The following is a 14,759-nucleotide window of genomic DNA, read 5'->3' as shown; positions in this document are numbered from 1 at the left end:
AGGAACCCTCATCGACTCACTCAGAAAGGATCTGAAGCGAAAAGGATGGCGTCTGCTGGCTTCAGGTGTGCTTATATGCTGAGATAATTGCAGATGTCGCACACCTGCGCAAGCTTACGCTGCCAATTAATTTCATTCATTGGCCCGTTCAATACTCTCCAGATAAGCGGCTTCTGATCCGAATCCTCCCATTCATGGCACTGAAGTTCCCCAACCGAAGGGGAACTGATATTACTATCATTTTTTATGTTATACTGACACCTAGTGTCATGGAGGAACGTCTTTAAACCAAAGGCTGTTAGATGTGGATGCCAATAGAATGGAGGAACTATGACGTCAATTTGTATGCAAAAACCTGGAAGCGAGTTAGCATTTTAGCACTTCCGGTTCCCTCTTCCCAAAGTCAATGGGTTTTTTGAATGGGGTTTCAGTAAAATCGCTTAAATAAAGTCCGTGTCTAACACAAATTCAAGATATTTTCACGTTTTGTTCTACGACATAAAACACATCAGTTACAGCACACTTTTAAATTTTTAATTCGGCCATGCTTCTTTAAAAAGACGGTTGCTATCAAGTTGCTAAATGAGACTATAGGCGGTGTCGGAGACATTATACGTCATCGAGCTGATCTGGTCTGGAGCGCAGCTCGCTTGTGTTGGGCATTTGGATTTGTCTGTTATTTAGGTATTTTCATAAATAGTATTTTATATTTTGTGTAAAGATAATGCCTTCACATGTAAAGGTTGTCGAGACAGATTCATTTGTTGATCATTTATTTTAATTAAACTATAAGATACTGCTCACCAGTGCAGCCTGTCTCTCTCCTGCCCTCAGTAATGCAAACGTGTGAATAAATGTGAAAAAATACTTGTTCCTCCTCACGCCTCATTTCTGTCATCTGTTAAGGTAAGCAGGCTGTGTGCGCGAGCGATACACTTATTTAGATATGTCTGATGAAAATACTATATAGGCAGATTTATACACGCAGTTTTAAATCTTTTAGAACAACCGCAAAGCAAAACAGATGTATTTCCCACGTAAAAACGATCCAAAAGGCACATAGGTTTATGTATATTTGCGTATTTATTTTTTATAATATATAGCGTGGATTGTGATATAATATACAGAGAGATTAACTCTTTGTCATGGACATTATTTCTAAAAATAAGCTTGATAATTTGTCTGTAGCAGGGTGGGGCTGACGTCACAGATGAGCGCCCCAAGGGCTCTGTAGTCCGTTTATAGCCTAATGTTAGCTTTTTAACTCTTGCGTTTGCATTTAAGATCCAAAAGTGCTCCAAGTTGTATTTTCGTGTGAGGATTATCCGGCTGGACAAAACGTGTAAGTGTAATGAACTGTGTTTGAACACAGAGCTTATTATTTGCAATCTTCGAAAAGCCTATGGGAAAATCCTATAGGGATTTTCACGAGGGAACCAGTTTTATGCTAGCAGCCGATTAGCCTAAAAAGTGACGTCATAGTTCCTCCACTCTATATATTGGTATTTCATAAATTAAAGTGTTCAATAACAGAACAATATGAAGCCAGTAGGGAATGAAATGGGCGTTTCATCTCAAAACCGCCGCCTCCATTAGGGGAACCATTTTTTTTTTAAAACAAAAACCTCTTTTCAGGCAACTAATAAATGGTCAATGTTCATTTTCCATAACAAAAGAAAAAAATGACTATGCTCATATTATGTTAAAGAGCATATTGTAGGTTAAAAAACAGTTTTAAAAAAAGGTAGAATCGTTTGTGAAAATACTCTATAATACCATAAAATACCATATTAAAATGTTTTACGAAGTGCAAGGGTACAAATTTTAAAGAAAATGTGTCTGTTTTCCCACTTCCGCTTTTTTTTTTCTAACCACCCCGGTGACGTCAGAAGAGTGAGTTATCTGACAGAAGCGCGCTGTTTACAGTGGGGCAGAGGAGCTAATAGCAGAACTGGTTGTTAGTTTTGGCGTAATTTATTATCATCGTGGTATATTATTGCATTTATGGAGACTGCACAAACTCCAGCCTGTCAACAGATCAAGTCCACAAGTTTCCTCTTGCTATTTTGGTTCGTGAAATGGGATGAATCCGATAAGAGTGACAGCTGACGCGAACGGCGAGAAACACTCCTGGATCGTTGGAGATGCAGCTCGATGGCTGTACACGGTAAGACAACTCGTTTTTTCGTTTATGTTTGTCAACTTTCAAGTCCGTAAGCATTATTATTTGAGTAATTTGAAGCAACGTGATGTGTTTACTTTGGAGTTGCCGATAGCACGGCTGCTAGCTTGTATTGTTAAGCATATTAAATATACTTTTTTAAAGCGTGTAAAAATGTAACGTTACACATATGATAAGACGGCTAGTAGCATTAGTTTGCTAATATAATAAATGTCTTGTATAGTTACAGCGTTGTGACTTTGTTTGCTTTGTGGTGTGTTTAATAGACTTTGGGAGACAGATGATGACCCGAAGCTGAAGGCTTTCTCTCCACTGGCCTCTCGCTCAACTGTGCTTCACTTTGGCTCACAGAGTAACCTCAACTAAGGTAAAGTGGATTTTATATTCACACATTCGATTAGTGACAGCTTGTGTGACACACTCTCAGTATTGTTTACCATAGTACTTTTATTATAATGACTGAAATCACACGTAAATATGACTTAAAAACAACATTAGCACTATTAAACTGACAGTGAACAATGTAGTACTTTGATAGTCATTGGCTGCTAACATGATATTAGGGATTAGCAAACAATACTCTTCTAAAATTATATTATTAGGGAGAAAGTCAGAATGTGTGAATATAAAACCAATTTTACCTCAGACATTCACCTCGTTCATCGGGTAAAATATTATGACCCCTATCGTGAATTATTTGTACGTTACATGGTATTTTTTGATAACAAAAACTAGAAGGGCAAAGAATTACTACAATATTTCTATATAATGCAGGCAGGTAAACTCACACTATCTTTGACTTCCTTTTTTTTTTAAATATTGGAAACGTGTAACCATTGACTTCTATATCTGTTTTTCCCACTATAGAAGTCAATGGTTACAGATTTTTAGCTTTCTTCAAAATATCTTGGTTAGTGATCAACAGAAGAAAGTCAATAAGGTTTGAAACCACTTGAGGGAGAGTAAAAATATTCTGTCCTGTCAATGAGGAAAGGCACTTTTTATTCACATATGAGGAATATTCATCTTGTAGAAGAAAAACAAATAACATTCAAAAAATTGAAGTTTGTTCTTACATGCTCAACTTCTAATGGGTACAGTCTACTGTATATGTGAGATGGTTTGCAATTCACTATTCAGGGGTCTGCAAATGTGGTTGGGTTTTCTGTATTGTGTTATATTAAATATCATATGGTGAATTTTAAAATATACATTATTAATAAACATGATTTAAACTTTTGTATTATTTCCCTAGAATATATGCATCAGCCCTCACTGCGTGTCTGACGGTGGACTACTGGAGTTCATCACAGGCTCGACGAGAATGCAGAAGTGGTCACTACATTTGCTCTCCTTTCTAGATCCTTCCAGCGAGTTTACAAGGATGAGGCTGTCGGCATCTTTTTACACAGCATTCACAATTTAACACACATTAAAGACATGATGGTGTGATACCCACATAAACGTTGGCCAACTTACTGAAAAATAATTTTTGGTTTACATTTAAATGGGTCAGATGATATATTTTCCTTTCAGTACACACACTCACACAGATACTTATACATATATATAAAGAGTAAAAATGCTGGGTATTGACACTGCTTGTGATTTTGTGCTATATAAATAAAATTTGAACTTGAATAAGGGTTGAAGTTTATTTAATCATAAATGCAGATCAGATCTGTTGATAAAATCTTTGTAAATATTTTATACTGTAACAACTATACTTGTCTTTTTATGGATTGTTGCCTAAATGGGATCTGATACAGATAATCTTATACCCAATGAAAAAATGACAAAAAGACATATTTAAAAATTAATTTTAATTGTTTTAATATTTGATGTTGTTTTTATTTTAATACAGAAGCTCTGAAAACATTTTGTATAATAAAAAGATTGTCCAGTACCTTGTTTACATGTTTCTGCATTATTCCAGACGTTCTGTGTTATTTGTGTTTTGTATTCACTTATCTACTATTAAAAATAGGGTCAATGTGGCATAACTCTGTTAAATGCTCATTAGTTTCTGTTACTGGTAAGTATTAATACTTATAGATGATCAATACTAGCTTTGCTATTGCCAGATAAGATTTTGTTATCTTACATATCTCTCTGTAAGCTAAAGCTGGCCTCACCATAAACCTGCTCTGTTCTCCCTCACAATAGAGTTAAATTACACTTCTCTGACTGCTGTTCTGTCTGCTGGTCTTTCCACAGGCTTATGGTTGTATGACTGTGGTCTGTCGTTTGTGTGAGTCTCTCAGAATATCTTATCTCGGCATCCAAACGCGCACCGCGATCAGTTGTCTTCATAGTGTTTATATGCGCGAACTCCCTGATCCGACGTCACTTCCGGTCTGGCGATTTTTCAAATGCGGAAGTAAATTTCCGTGACTTTAAACGACTCCAAACGGCTTAATAATAAACTTTAACGTTTATTTTAAACAAAATCTAGTTCTTACTTTACTCTTACACACATTGTCTCACTGGGGTGTCTAACCTACAATATGCTCTTTAAATATTAAATTCACATGCACTTTATGTTTTGAATAAAGTACCCAAAACTGATGTTGACTTCTTACTGTAGGGCATACTAATCTATTTATTTATTTGCTAATTCAACAGCTCTAACATCCAGCGTTCAGTGAGAATAAGCAGCAGAGCTGAAATCTTTGGCACCTACAGTGCTGTTATTACCACACTATAGCATTATGACATTATAAACACCCTGTTTGAATTAAATAAAGCACACTTTGCTTTTGACAATGAGTCTCTGTCTCTCTTTCTCTCTGTCTCTCTCACTGTCTTTCTCTCTTTATGTCTCTGCTAAGCAAAACAGCTGTGCTGGCCTTACAATGCATTAAGTCTCTCGTTCCTTTTAGATAGTTAAATTGTGCATGAAATGTAGCTGGCGCGGGGAGCTCCGAAGCTGGACTGATTAGGCAACATCTGTTACATTGGGGAGAAATCTGTGTCTGTCCTAATTAGCTGTCAGACGGGGATACGGTGTACCGGATGGTGCAGGGGGCTGCCACAGGTTTCTCTCCCCCATCCCGTCACCTGCCCGACTGCCCGGGTCTACCCTCCCTCCCCCTGCCACCACCATCACCACCACTCATCAGATGTAATTATGGAGAACGCTGACACAAAAGAGCAGAATGGAGGGGAACAAGCTACGTCCATCTGTACACATCAAGACACACATGTACACATACTGGCTATGAAACATGGGAACTGTGGGTACCGTGTTGACACATCACATGTTAGATCGTCTGGATCGTTCTTTCAGCATTAAAGAGCTAAGTTTGGAAAGTGTTCTTTAGTCAGAGTTGTATATATTTGGAAATAGCTTTTAGGTCAATTAGGTTAATATATATATATATATATATATATATATATATATATATATATATATATATATATATATATATACACACACATACATATATATATATATATATATATATATATATATATATATATATATATATATATATATATATATATATATATATATATATACACATACATACATATATATATATATATATATATATATATATATATATATATATATATATATATATATATATATATATATATATATATATATATATATATATATATTTATATAAGCTCATAAATTTAGCCCCTTAAAATATTTTTGATCGTCTACAGAACAAACCATTATTATACAATGACTTGCCTAATGACCCTAAAATGCCTTCTTAACGCAATTACTTGGTTAGGCCTTTAAATATCACTTTAAGCTGTATAGAAGTATCTTGAAAAATGTCTAGTAAATAGTATGTACTGTCATCATGGCAAAGATAAAATAAATCAAAGTTATTAAAATTATTATGTTTAGAAATGTGTTTAAAAAAATCTTCTATGTGTTAAACAGAAATTGGAGAAAAAAAACGGGCGCTAATAATTAAGGGGAGCTAATAATTCTGACTTCAACTGTGTATATATATGTTTTAAAGTAATAAAAAAAGGCTCAAAACTGCTCATTAAATGAATAGTTGACCCAAAAATGAAAAATCTGTCATCATTTACTCTCCCTTTACTTGTTTCATTTTTATGAGTTTTGGATGGGCCTGTTCTGCAAAAATTACTTTTATAAGGGCATCAGTCTGCGAATATAATCAGCTTCTAATGGTAAAAAAATGTATTTATTTTATTTTTTACAATCCCACTTCATTAAAACACTTTGATTGACATTATCCCTTATGTAAAGACAATAATTACAAGACAATAACAAGCCCCGACCATTAATTGTTCCTTTCTTAGCATAGGACGTTAGTCTAGTTTTTAAATCAGCCATTATGCTGACACATAGGCATCTAGTTCCGCCCTCTTTCGAAAAGCCAGCTATGAGCACAATCTCGTTTAAATTTAAAGCGACAGTCACCAAAATGGCACAATTAGGATCAAAACCTAAAAGGGGAAGTTTCATAGAATTATAAAACATTATCTGATAGGTGTTTTGAAGTCTGACTTGATGGTGAGTAAGGGATCATTTTCATTTTTGGGGAAGGTTTACTTCAAACAAATGTTCAAGTAAAGCCATGTCAATATATTCATTCATTCATTCATTCATTTTCCTTAGTCCCTTATTTACCAGGGGTCGCCAAAGCAGGATGAACCGCCAACTATTCCAGCATATGTTTTAGGCAGCAAATGGCCTAGCAGCCACAACCCAGTAGCAGGAAACACCCATACACTCATTCACACTGTTACAAACCTTTTTTTTTATCAACACAAAATAATTAATTCATAAAGGGAACGCAACATAAAGAGGACACATGAACTAAGTGGTCTAAATTAATAATTTTTTTACAACCAAAACAATCAAACAAATCATGTGTCACAACTAAATAAGAATCAATAAAGCATCAATAACTCACGTTCTCCAACAAATATACAACACTAACCAAAGACTAAACAACCCAACAATTAACAAATTAGATTAAAGTAAGACTTAAAGAAAACAAAACGTATTCATAGCCAATTTCAATAAGCACAACTCACCGCAGGTGCGCAAAGGCAGACTCTAGAAAACAAACAGTGAGTGACGTCATGACACACACGCAAGCACAGAGACAGGCACAACAGAGACAGGCAACAGCCGTAATAACACTCACACAATTTTCATTCATTCATTAATTTTCTTGTCGGCTTAGTCACTTTATTAATCCGGGGTCGCCAAAGTGGAACGAACCGCCAACTTATCCAGCACATTTTTACTCAGCGGATGCCCTTCCAGCCGCAACCCATCCCTGGGAAAACACACAATTTTGTTTAACCAATTTACCTATAGCGCATGTCTTTGGACTGTGGGGAAAACTCACGCGAACATGCAAACTTCAAACAGAAAAACCAACTGTACCAGCCGGGACTCAAACCAATGACCTTCTTGCAGTGAGGTGATAGTACTAATCACTGAGACACCGTGGATATATATATATATATATATATATATATATATATATATATATATATATATATATATATATATATATATATATATATATATATATATATATAAATGAAATGCATGGGTCATCCTTATGATATAATTTTACTTTATTCTAATCACTATTCAGTACTTATAAATTACACCATATGACACCTGAAATATTAAAGGATAGTTCACCCAAAAAATTTAACTTTCTCACTATTTACTGAGCTTCTTCACTGGCACACTTTATTGAGGCCAATCAGGTCTGAAAACACATTTCAGCTAGTTGTCCCCAAAACGCGGTTGAAATCAAGAGGTGACAGGGCTTTTTCTGCTGCAGCCCCCCGACTGTGGAATGGTCTGCCTTTACAGATCCGGTCATGTTCTTCACTTGGTGCTTTTAAGTCTCATCTAAAAAATCACCTTCTGTCTCTTGCCTTTGATTGTAATTAATTTTAATCTGTTTTATATATTTTGCAATTTTTTTATATATAGGTATAGATTTTGTATGCTGGTCGTTTTGTAAAGCACTTTGGTCAACATCTGTTGTTTTTAAATGTGCTCTATAAATAAAGCAAACAAACAAACAAAGCAAACAAACATTGCACGCCTGAGAAGAATCTATATTTAAAATTATGAAATAGTTAAATATTCAAAAATGCATTCATTTTCTTTTCGGCTTAGTCCCTATTTTAATCAGGGGTTGCCACAGCTGAATGAACCGCCAACTTATCCAGCATATGTTTTACGCAACAGATGCCCTTCCAGCTACAACCCATCATTGGGAAATACCCATTCACACACATTACCAACAATTTAGCTTACCCAATTCACATATAGCGCATGTCTTTGAACTGTGGGGGAAACCAGAGAACCCGGAGGAAACCCATGTGAACACGGGGAGAACATGCAAACTCCATACAGAAATGCTACCTACCCAGAGGCTCTAAATAGCGACCTTCTTGCTGTGATGCAACAGCACTACTCACTGCATCACGGTGACGTCAAAATAGTAGTCTAACAGAAAAAAGTCACATAGACTATGGTTTGAGGGTAAGTTACAGGATGATCTTCATATAACTGAAAAAAAGTCTTCAAATTCTTTGAGTTTTTACAAAACTGCAATCTAATAATACAGGGTTTGGACAAAACCAACTACTGGGTTAAAAGTGTCATTTAATTCTAATTGAAATAATTAACCCAATGTTAGGTTTGTCCATATTTGATACAACGTTTGGTTATGACAACCCAGCATTGGTTTAATGAAACCAATTAATCATGAAATGTTTGTCAAATATTTTATTTTATGCATCAGTATGCTTCCATCTAAAGATTTAAATTGAAATTCCTTTCTCTTTTTTAAAAAGAAAAAAGAAAAAATGGTAATTTCCTGATAAACTTGCACCAAATATCAAAAAGAAAAACGCTATTTGCTGTGGTAGGATAAGCACTGTGGGTATTTTTGCTTATATAATAAATTACTTGTGCCTTAGAAAATGAAGGTAAAGCACAATGAACATACAATGGCCAAGTTTATTTTGATGTTTGAAGTTTATTTTGATGGTCCATTTGAGTATTAGTAGACTGTCTGCTTAATACGTTGATACTGTTCCTTCAACAGACATTTAACTTTATCAATTTACACTAATCCTAACCCCAACCTTACACTCTATTTATAATCTAATGAGAATTAGTTGCATGTATTTGCAATGTAACTTAAATTCAACAAACGGACCAACAAAATAAAGTGAAAGCACATATTCTGTTATAGAACATTAATCATGACTTTTTGGATGCATATCCTAGAATTTATTCGGCAAATGTATCAGATAATGTTTATCCTACTCTGCATGTGTGTTTTTATTATCTTGTTGTTTCCATCAAACATTTTTTACGCAATATTTTAAAATACAAATAAAAATAGATGGATGAAATACCACCTCCTTCAATTGATAACGCTTGATTCTTACTGTAAATCCATAGGTTTTAATCAAGGACTCTTTGTAGGCAGATTTCTCTGCTAAAAGGCAAGTGGACCACTAACCCCTGCAAGCTACACACACTGATAATCCTCAACTAGCGGTTATAAGATTGAACAAAAAAATGATGTGATGAAGTGAACTGTTGTTCTGTAATTGTAGCACTGCCCACGCTTGCTTTTAAACTCACCATGACACGAGTCAAGACCTCCTACTTGGCTCACATAAAGCTTGAATCTCTAACCGCTCAAACATAATTACAGCAAAGCTATTAGGGCCATCTTAGGCATTTATGCTCTCTGTGCTGGCATTGTGGAGAATGTCAATAAGAACACATTTGAAGCATCAAGGTCCGTGTCAGACATGCGGATGCAGATATGCACATGAGCGTAAATATTCAATTTATGTCACAATATTGTGTACATCTTCACCCTAATCACATTGAGCAGGTTTTAAACATTTGGCGACGCCGCCTGGCTTGATGGACAGGTTTCAGTGGCACCTCGGCAACTGATTGACAGACCATAATCAGTCCGTGGAGAAATGTTAAAGATGTTACCTAAAACTACGAAAAATGATGCCATCTCTGGCATCTGAAATAATGGACTTTAACAATCTGGTCTAATAAATAGTGCTTGAGATTATGGGACATGGACTGTAACAAATGAGGCGTTTCACGGTTCAGCGGTTTGAATGGGCTGTTTTGAGATCAATTCATCTTCCATGTGTGTTTGCTGAAGTTAAAACATGAAGCTGCCATGGTTAAACATCTGCTGTCATTGTAATAAGTGCCTGTTTTCATTATATTTAAGGAGATTTGCATCAACACTGCATTTCTGAGATATGCCAAACTTTTTTTTTGATAACAAATACAGTTGCATTATTGTCTGTAAAACTACATTGGCACAATTTTATTACAGTCAAGATTTAAAATACATATGATTTTAACCAATTTTCTAAATCCTACAAAATTACTTTAGTTTAAATATCTGTTTAAGCTTAAAATGACTTAATCTAATGTAAAATAGTATAAAAAATTATTAATAAAAATTCATAAATAAAACTGATAAATATCAGTGCCTTATGATGCCAAATACATTTTGTGAAAACTATTGTCAAAATATTGCATTATATATATATATATATATATATATATATATATATATATATATATATATATATATATATATATATATATATAGTGATGCACTGTAACGTTTAAAATAAAAATTTATTCATATTTTCGGCTGTACTTTGATATATAGTATTTTAATTTACCATCAAATGATTTTTGTTGTAAAGAATAAGTATGTATAACCTAAATTAAAAAGGTTGGTACAGTATGGAAAACACAAATAAAAAAATAAAAAAAGAAGATTTCCACTATTGATTTCAACTTTTCGACTGTTGACTTGGCTTGGAGGCATCTGGGATGGGCCATCACTTAATGTAATGTGTACATATGAGTATTTCAGGTATTTTTTTTTAGAAGAAATGGACACTGTGTGCTCTACACCAAAGAAGAAAAGGATCATCCAGACTGTTACCAGCAACAAGTCCAAAAGCCAGGGTCTGTTATGGTATGGGGTTGTGTCAGTGCCCTGGGCAAATTTAACTTGCACTTCTGTGATGGCACCATTATTGCTGAAAAGTACATAGAGGTTATGCTGCCTCCTTTTTCAGGGACAACCATGTATTTTTCAACAAGACAATGCAAAACCACATTCTGCACACATTGCAAACTTTTGGCTGCAGACAAAGAGGATACACGTACTTGACTGGACTAACTGCAGCCCAGACCTGTCTCCAATAGGAAATGTGTGGTGCATTTTGAAGAGCAAAATGCGTCAAGAAGACCCTGTACTGTTTCCTATCTTAAAACTAGCTTGCAGGAAGAATGGGACAAAATTACACCTGAAACACTTCAGTCCCTAAATGTCTTTTAAGTGCTGTGAAATGGAATAGCAACATTACAAAGTGGTAAATGCTTTACTGTTCCAACTTTTTTTGAAATGTGTTGCAAGAACCAAATTGGACTACGTCTATATAAAAAATAAAAACAACCATAAAAATCACAAGGAACACATTAAATAATGTTATATTGTCTGCAATTAAATATGAGTCAAAGTACATTTAATAAATCACTACTTTCTTTTTTTATTTGCATTTTCCATACTGTGCCACTGCCAACTTGAGGTTGTCGTAAATATACAGAACGAGCAATGAAATACAAGTCAAAGTACATTTTTTTACAAATCTAATGTTGTATACTATGGAAAAACTAAAGAATCATCACACTTTCATTGTTTTTGTATAGTCATATTTATTTATTAGATGCAAGTACATTATGATTAATATACATTATAACGTGTTATTCAATGATTCAGTATCCTGTCCTTTTTTCATTCATCTTCCTGTCCTCTCTCTGGAAAAATAATAATAATAATAATTCAATAAGTTAATCAATTTTCTTTATACAGAAGCATAGTCACTTCTAGTGTAACTGCTAACCAGATACACAAAGCTAAACTAAATCATAATTTTGATGTGCAGTTGCTGAGAAACATGATTAAACCCCAAAGGGGACTAATATGATCACTAGCTGTATTCACATAGATCCTAATATTCTAGTAGTTTGTAATTTCTAGCTCAGTCAAAAAAGCACATCCATTTGAAAAATGTGTGTTAAGTAATGTCATAAATGGCTCGTGTGTCTTTATAAAGTGAATCTGATTGAAGCTTGTTAAAAAAAATCAAATGGTAAGTTTCTAGTGTTTCTAACCGTATGTATAGAAATATGATTTAATTAGCAAATATGTTCATATACAAAGAAAGTACATTGTACAATTCAAGTGTACCATAGTTAAGACATTTAATATAAAGTGGGAACAATAATAAATGAATTAACTAAAACAAAATAAAAATGAAACCCTTAAATGTACAAAGCTAATTATCAAAAGCAGTTCACTGACAATCCAGTAATGAAAAATGTTGTATCTCAAAAGTGTCAAATGAAAGTTTTACAGTCACAAATATGAAAAAAAAAAATTCCAAAGCAACCGTTCGTGAATTATGTAGGGTAATTCTGCACAGAAAATCATCAGCTAACACAACAGAACACGAACACACATCGAAAAAAGCATGTGCAGCAAAGAATGACAGCCAGCGATGAGTAGAATGTCACAGCAATTGCAGGCCCATCAGTAGTTGCCGCAGGATGCGTGATTGCCTCATGTGTTCCCCGCGAGTCCATCGAAGAGGACACATCGCTTTCTCATCTGTCCCTGGCCCAAACCTCCGCCACTGCCTCACTGGCTGACATTTAAAATGTTGCTTCCTAACCACTTATGCTAATTGTTGTAATTTTCCTGATGAAGCGGCGTCCTGATACCTTGATGCAGCCAAGATAGTTTTACATTTTCTCTGTGCGCGCCGCTCGGCCATTTGGTCCGTGTAGTGTCAGCTTGGAGTGCTACTGAAAGCGGGCAAAATTGCAAGCAAATTGCATCAGATTGCCAACATTGTGAAAAGGTAAATTGCTTGCAAATCTATTTAAACCACTGGCCTATTTTCATCAGCCACAGTACTTGGTATTCATGATTGCTTAATTGGTGACCTTTTCTATTGTGTAGTGCTTTATGGTGTAATGGAAAGCGATCTTTACCAAACCAATTATGCCTTTTTTTCTCGCCCCACACCCATACATTATAGCCGTGATTGCGATGGCTAGTCCTTTGTAAATGAACTTTCAGATTCCAATTATTTCTTTATATAACTGATGGAGGATAAAGAGTCATTTGTTTGCTATGATGTTGCATTTGAAAGCTCTTTGAGGCTGAGACTGTCAAAGCAAATGGAGGCGCAAAAGCCACAAAGTCATGCCCTGCTTTTGACTGACCCCTCATTTAGAGACGCTTTCCATTGCCGGGGACCAATTATGGCCTCATCTGGTGAAATATTTTGTCAGATTCTTGAAAACAAGTATATTAGCTCGGGATTCAGATGAACGTTTTATCTATGGTAAACTGTGCGTTTAATCTACTCTCCGCATACTGACTATTCTGGCTTGTATTTATGTATGTTGTAAAAAAGGGCGCATACTGTAAAGCAAGACCTCTAATTAGTCATTTCTTTTTTAAGCGTAAATAGGTTGTTGCATCAAAGATGCATACAGTGAGTCATACAGCAATGTGAAAAACAAATACATTCTTCAAATCCTTGTCCTTGGTTTTGCAGAAGACTGGAAGTCAATCAGAGTTGGCAGTGGCAGATCTAGCTTGAATAGCACCCTGGGCAAACCACCCCATTTACACTCCACATGTAAGGTTACATCTAGTAAATATAAAAAAGACCATTAAACATGTACATTCTAAAAAATGTTTGTTGTTTACCCCAACTTTGGGTAAAATATGCAAAAAAACAGAACTGGAATTATTAAAAAATATTAATATCCATTACAAATTAAACTATTATTATTATTATTATTATTATTTTTATTATTATTATTGTTATTATTATTATTATTACTGTTGTTGTTGTTGTTGTTGTTGTTGTTGTTGTTGTTGTTGTTATACAATTATTATTTTAAATAAATAGTAGAAATCAACCCTAAATATAACTGGAAAACAATGTAAAGACAAAACTGGAATAATATGCTAAGATCACTAGAGAAATCTTTTGCATCAATATTAATTTTGACAATTCTATAAAATACAAAAAATATGTTTTATTGAATTATCTGTAGGCGACACAGTGGTGCAGTAGGTAGTGCTGTCGCCTCACAACAAGAAGTTCGTTGGTTCGAGCCTTGACTTGACTTGACTTCAGTTGACATTTCTGTGAAGTTTGCAGGTGCTCCGGTTTCCCCCACAGTCCAAAGACATGCGGTACAGGTGAATTGGGTAGGCTAAATTGTCCGTAGTGTATGTGTGTGAAGGAGTGTGTATGGATGTTTCCCAGAGATGGGTTGCAGCTGAAAGGGCATCCGCAACATAAAAAACATATGCTACATAAGTTGGCGGTTCATTCCGCTGAGGCGACCCCAGATTAATAAAGGGACTAAAAGGGACCGAAAAGAAAATGAATGAATGAATGAATGAATGAATGAATGAATCGACTCAAGACCGACTCAATT

General features: G+C 34.9%; 1 long non-coding RNA gene across 1 annotated transcript; it reads left to right on the top strand.

Annotated features, from left to right (window-relative positions):
* The first annotated feature begins 1,913 nt into the window (after positions 1 to 1,913).
* Positions 1,914 to 4,067, top strand: LOC101885538 (uncharacterized). The gene is made up of 3 exons (NR_170105.1): positions 1,914 to 2,167; positions 2,449 to 2,549; positions 3,438 to 4,067. It is a non-coding gene; the product is annotated as an uncharacterized lncRNA (long non-coding RNA).
* Positions 4,068 to 14,759: the final 10,692 nt, after the last annotated feature.

Source organism: Danio rerio, chromosome 16 (genome assembly GCF_049306965.1).
Source record: "Danio rerio strain Tuebingen ecotype United States chromosome 16, GRCz12tu, whole genome shotgun sequence".
In the NCBI taxonomy this organism is placed as follows: Eukaryota; Metazoa; Chordata; class Actinopteri; order Cypriniformes; family Danionidae; genus Danio; species Danio rerio.
Note: the sequence above shows the minus strand (reverse complement) of the source record. Positions and strands in the feature narration are given on the sequence as shown.